The sequence below is a fragment of the Trachemys scripta genome, chromosome 25 (genome assembly GCF_013100865.1).
Source record: "Trachemys scripta elegans isolate TJP31775 chromosome 25, CAS_Tse_1.0, whole genome shotgun sequence".
NCBI classification, from domain to species: Eukaryota; Metazoa; Chordata; order Testudines; family Emydidae; genus Trachemys; species Trachemys scripta.
In genome coordinates, this window is record NC_048322.1 from 5,421,042 (window position 1) to 5,427,284 (window position 6,243).

The 6,243-nt window shown below is 47.1% G+C and overlaps 1 non-coding gene across 1 annotated transcript; it reads right to left on the reverse strand.

The window, feature by feature from the left end:
* Positions 1-1,952: 1,952 nt before the first annotated feature.
* TRNAC-GCA lies at positions 1,953-2,025 on the reverse strand. Its single transcript has one exon. It is a non-coding gene; the product is annotated as a tRNA-Cys (tRNA).
* Positions 2,026-6,243: the final 4,218 nt, after the last annotated feature.

Genomic DNA, 6,243 nt, shown 5'->3' on the forward strand with positions numbered 1-6,243 from the left:
CTCCACTCCAGCCATCTAACTGCTCCCCTGCATGCTAGGCTGGAAGGGAGTTATCACTGGTAGTTGGGACAGGGGCAGTTACTGGGTCTGCGGTGACACCAGGGAATGTGTGTGACAGTCTATTCATCCTTTTGACAATGTCCAAGTTTGTGCAAAGTATGCCTTGTAAGATATCATTTAAAAGCTCATAATTTGCTGATCATTATTGTCCTGGTAAAATATGTCCGGCAACGTTATATGTGAAGATATAAGATTCTACTGCATGATAGTACTAAGACAATTCTGGAGGATGGTCCCAAACAGAGACAAAAGGCTAGCCAGGTGAAAACAAGATCACCTGAGGAAGTGGCCATTCATCAGCAGGAAAGAGTGAGCCTGTTGCTTTTCATTCCTGATGTGGTGTCATCGTGTGGCAGTCCCTTTTATTAAATAAATGTGTTTTTTTCCTCACAAAAATATTATTTTCCTCCTAGAGACACGGGAACTGATTAATTTCCAAAGGGGCAGGTGATCCTGAGGCAGTGCTGCAGGGAGAAGGAAACATTTTCAGCATTACTAAATTAATGTGTTGTGCTTCACACACAGAGAGAAAATTAACAATTATTGGAGCTACCAACGCACTTCACAGAATGAAATAAACACCTTTACATGCAACGGGAAGGGTGCATTAAATAACTCTAAAATCTGTTCTGGGCAATGCATAAAAAAGATATTGCATTGAACAATCCACTTGATATAATTAATGTACTACATAATATATAAAGAAGTTAAGAAAGATGTGGTTAAAAATTAATGTGTTGTGCCTTTTACACACACACACACACACACACACACACACAACTGAATGATTTAAGCTATCCACATTTCCACTTTCTCATGGCATTTTAGTTCTGAAGGTTGTTTTAACGTGGCCAGAATGTTAGAATGAGGCAGAGTACTGTGAAATTATCATAATAAATAAATTAAAAACTGGGATTAAGCAAAGCTGAGATGCAGACACAGCCTATTGTACAGCTGGTGAAGTGACAGGGACACACTCCCGCTAGTGCAGGTTCTGAAAAAGAACGAACTCATGTCAGGAGCTATGGGCAGCTGCCTTGTCAGCACATCACTCACCTGGGAGGTGTTTCACAAAACACAGCACTTCACTTCTGGGAGAGAAACACTTCCCTGCTGTCACCAACTAACTTTACTCTCCATGAGGCAATTTGTCCTCGGGGACCTGGCTCTCTCTGGGAGGTCCATGGGGATTCTTAAAAGAGCCGTTGGGGGGCAGGAGTCAATCCCATGGAAATCTCTTGATTTTTTTCTCAGGGCCACCTGCTTAGCCCTGGCTTTGGGGTTGGCTTTGGCCTCGCTCTCTCCTGTCTGGGTTTTAGGTGGGCTCAGGACCACTGCCTGGGGCTTGGCAGCGTCAGCCTTTTGGGGGCTTTTCTCTGCCGTTTTGGTCCCTGCTGCAGCCACCACTTTCTTAGGGCTGTTCCTGGCCCTGGGCAGGGTGGCCTTTCTGGGATCCTGGCAGCTCTGACCAGCTTCTTGGTGGCTATTTTCCTGCTCAGAGCCACTGGCTTGATCTTGTTCCTTGTCCTGAGGGCCCAGCTGTTGCTGGCTGAATGTGAAGGGGCGAAGCTGCTGGTGACCTCGGCCTGCACCAAAGTGCCTTTGCTTGTCAGACTCCTAGCCCCAGCTGGATGTGGTTCTTGTTCTTCTGCACAGCACAGCAGTGGTGACCAAGGACCTGCAAGTATGCATCATATTATACCTTTGTTAAATCGATGAAAACATAAACTAGAGCCTCAGAGGACTGGAATTGATTTCAACTGATGGACAGGTTTCCTCGCTGTTTGTACATTTCAACAGGAATATTTAAATTCATTTCACGGCCGCATTCAGTGGAACTCCTAAACATACTGGAGATGGAAATACATGTTCATTAAAAGCTGCAAGTGCTTAGGGAGCACCTGGATTTGAACCAGGGAACCTCTTGATCTGCAGGCAAATATTCTACCACTGAGCTATACTCCCAGTGCCAATGTTTTGCTGGATCTAGTATCTTGAGGATTATAAAGGACATGCCCTATTTCAAAGGGTTGCTGTTACATTCTCAGATATGGATGGTTTTAAAAATGGGGTTTTGTTAAACATTATAGGTGCATGTAAACACCACACCTTGCACTACCCTGACCCCCTGATCATTACATACAGTTCAAGCAAACATAACGTATTAACCAGCAACCAATTTAAAAAATAAGGACAAAATAGGAAAGGTTACAGGAAAACCTGTCACCCCGCTCCATGGCACAGAGACACCACAACCAGCATCTCTGGACTGCAAGGGCAGTTCACAGTCTGTTCCTCACATGTCCCAGGCCCCTGCCCAGGCCCTGGCTGTGCTGCAGGGATGCCGCGGGTCGGACACTTGCTCTGGCTCTAGGTGGCAGGACCCTTCTTCCCAGCATCAGCCCCCATGTCGGGATTATGATCCCCCCAAGCCTGGCCTGCAAGGCCTTTGGCTGGAGTCATCTACCTGCGCTGGGCCCTTGGCCCAGGGTCCCCCTCATTCTCCCCAGCTGCTCACCGCACTCAGCTCCAGACTGCTCCAGGCCCAGCTCCAGCCCTGCTGCTGCTGCTCTGCCTCCAGCGTAGCTTCCTGGGCTGCGCCTCTGGCCCTGCTCCCCAGCTCAGCTCGGGCTCCTGCTCCCTCCTTCGCTCAGCCCTGCTCCGGCCCAGGAAGCTCCAGCTCATGTGGAGGATGGGACCCCCCCGGCCTCCTGACTCCCTCATTAGCCTGCCCGCCCTGTCAATCAGGCTAACCTGGGGCATTGGCCTCTCCCCATTGCCCCTGGGGACTGTCAGTCTCAGGGTCCTGGTTTCCCATCAACTCTTCCCTTTCTTTTGGTGCTGGGAGAGGGCGAACCAAATACCCCACTAAGTTTTAGTAAGGGGCCAACAGTCCCCTTACATTGAGAGGTAAAAGTGACCGAATTTAAACTTTAAATAAGGGCCAGTTTTCCCAGTATCATTTCAAGTAATTTCATCCCAACATGACGACTTTCTGAATGAACCATCTTAGTTCAACCATAAGATGTTAGGGTGGATGTAGGACTCCCTGGGTAAATTTTTCAGGATTCTCTTATGCAGCAGCTCAGACCAGCTGTTCATAGTGATCTCGTCTGCCTTTGAAATCTAGGACTAAACACAAAATATGGTAGTAAATGAATCCTCAGAAACTGCTTTTCCCCTCTCCTGATCCCAGCAAAGGGTAATCCAAGGAAGGGGGCTGTTCAGGAAGGATAGATTAAGGATGTGCTCCCCGGGGAGGAATCAGATTCCAGCCTTGTTATGCACCGAGATGGCCTCCTTTCGCCTAGTTCTCAAGATGGTTGAGCAGCGTGTTCAAGTTAAAGACATCCTTGGGAGAAATGGGTTTGAATTGGGTCACAGTGGGTGGGGGAGAGGTGCTTGTGTGTGGTAGAGCTGGGGGCAGGCACTGAGTCACAGAGAGAGAAGAGGAGTAAAATAATAGTATTTGGGAAAAGTCTGTAGATTCAAGTGAAAGTGGAATGTAACACCAACGGAGTGCCGGCTCCAAACCAGCAGGGCCTCAGCAAGGACTGTGTGTTAACTGGGTGGGATTCCTCCCCCAATCCTGATTCTCCCCCGCCAACTCCCATCTCCTATGTCCCACTGACCCCACCCTCCACCTCCGCTTAGTCCCGTTTCTCACGACCCCCTGAGATGGAGTTGCGGCTGCTCTGCAATACTGATGAATGCTGCATGTTGTCTGGGCTGTTGGGGTGGTGACGGTATGATTGATTTGGTTTAGTTTAATAGGGGGCTGTATGGAAAAAAAGAAAAGGAAGAAGACTGAATTGCAAACCGTGAAGGCAGTTTGCAATTTTAAAATCATTTTTCTCTTACCCTTTTTTTCCTACAGCAAAATAAACATGACTTCAATTTGCAGAAGGCGCTCTGTCATTGTGCACCACTGATCCCAGACAGCCAAAGGTGTCTGTGTAATGCTGACAGACTGTTGGTGGGCAGGATCGAACCAGGGACCTTCTCAAGCTTGGTGCATGAGCCTCTACAGCATAAGCTAAAAACCAACTGCCTGTTAGGTAAGAGTAGAGCAGATTCATTAATTGCTCTCGCTAAGTGGTCTCGGTGCCACTAGATGAGACAGACCGCCACACCCAGAAGGTGTGTGGGTTAAATCTGCACACTTCTTGTAGTTTTGAGAGGGGGAAGAGAAGGAAAATCGGTGGTGGGTTTGTTTCTGTATTTAATAAATGGATAGGAAGTTACCAGCATCCCCTGCCGGGGTATTCACACAGGCAGAGGGAGCTCTGGGGGATGCTTCTTTAACAGAATGGAAGGGATGGAGGGGCCAATTTCCATGCCCTGTCACTGGCAAATAGCAGCCACCATGGACCCACCCCAGAGGTGGCTACGTCTCAGCACTGGATGACGCAACCCCTCCTGGAAAGCGTCTGTCATGGGGTGTTTGACTCCTGGTGAAATCGGGGATGGGAATGTGAGGGGTTAATACAGTAGTATGGTGATTCTCAGACCTCCTTAGACATTGAGCATTGAGGGGAGTGAGCCCCTCCTCCCCTGCCCCATGGGAAAAAGAAAATTGTTCAGCCAGCTATCTTGTTAGCAGCAGGATGTCACTGATGCCCCAAAGAGGGGGAAGGCTCTGGCTTTGATGTCTATTAAATATGGGGCAAGTCTCTTTTTTCAGTAAACATTTTAATGGTGATAAAGGGGGGAAGGAATGAGTCCCCACCAACAGGGGAAAGTTGATCATTTGGGAATTTAACTCCCTGTAACCTTCACTATGGAGACTGACTCCAGGCAACCAGTTACCCCCCAAAAAAGAGAAGTTGCTGTAATTAAAAGACATAGGGAACAGCCCTTGAGCTGAGAGGATTTGTAATTGACATTTGATCATTACACAGAAAAGGCAAACTCTGAGACTTGATACCAAAGTTCAGTCATTAAAGAGAGAAGGGTGTTGGATCAATTTTTGCAAATTAGAGAGGAAAATGGAGAAAGTGGGAGAGATTTTATACCAATAGTCAATAATAAATAGAGGTTATTTTTCAGTTAATGTTTCTCAATATTTAATAAAGAGACAGACAAGGGACACAGTTTGCAAGGATGTTCTCTCCATATTCCAGAATTTGAAGAAAAGAGCAAAATGGGAGGAGTTTTTATGTTAATACACCTCTTCCCCGATATAACGCGACCGGATATAACATGAATTCGGATATAACATGGTAAAGCAGTGCTCTAGGAGGGCGGGGCTGCGCACTCTGGCGGTTCAAAGCAAGTTCGATATAACGCAGTTTCACCTATAACGCGGTAAGATTTTTTGGCTCCCGAGGACAGCGTTATATCGGGGTAGAGGTGTATTTTATAACTAGAGACAGCAAAAATCTCAGGGTATATTAAAATAGTAATCGAGAACTCAGGAGAAAAAGGGGCAAAATTTGAGGGTATTTTATATCAATCTTTGAAAAATTTGTGAGAAAATGGGTCAAGACTATTTGATAATGAGAGAGAGTGAAAAGCAAGAGCTGTGGGATTTTATATCCATATGAAACAACTAGAGGGAAAAGTGCGTCAGTTATGAAAGTAAAAAAAAAAAAAAAATGGCGTGAGCCCCGGCACCTCTTTCATTACAAATGAAGCCCTGCCTGTGCCTGTCTCAGGCCCTGTGGGTGGCAGGGAATGAACACCTCATTCCCATGCAGAGGCAGCCACCCACTGTCCATACAAGGTGAGTGAGGGAATAGCTTTTATTGGACCAACTTCTGTTGGGGAGAGAGAAAATTTGGTCCAATAAAAGCTATTCCCCCACCCCCCTTGTCTCTCCAATATCCCGGGACTGACATGGCCCCAACTCCCACCCCAGAGGCAGCTGTGTCTCAGGGCTCCCCCAAGCTGCACCCACTAACCCCCTGCCCAGCTAGGGGCTGACTCCAGGCAATGATTTCCCACCTAATCAAGGACAATTTCCCACAGATAAAGTGGGTGGGAAAATATCCCCAGTGTGAGAATTTTAATTGAGACTTGAAAATCAGAGGGAAAGGGGGTAATGTGTGAGGAGGAGAATGGGGAAAGGGCCAGTAACATGAGAGAAAGGGGGACTCTAGGGGATTTTACATCCCTATGTGAGAGTTATGCAATAAAGGGAAGAACTGGGGAGAATTTGATCGGGGATTTGACAGGGAAGCG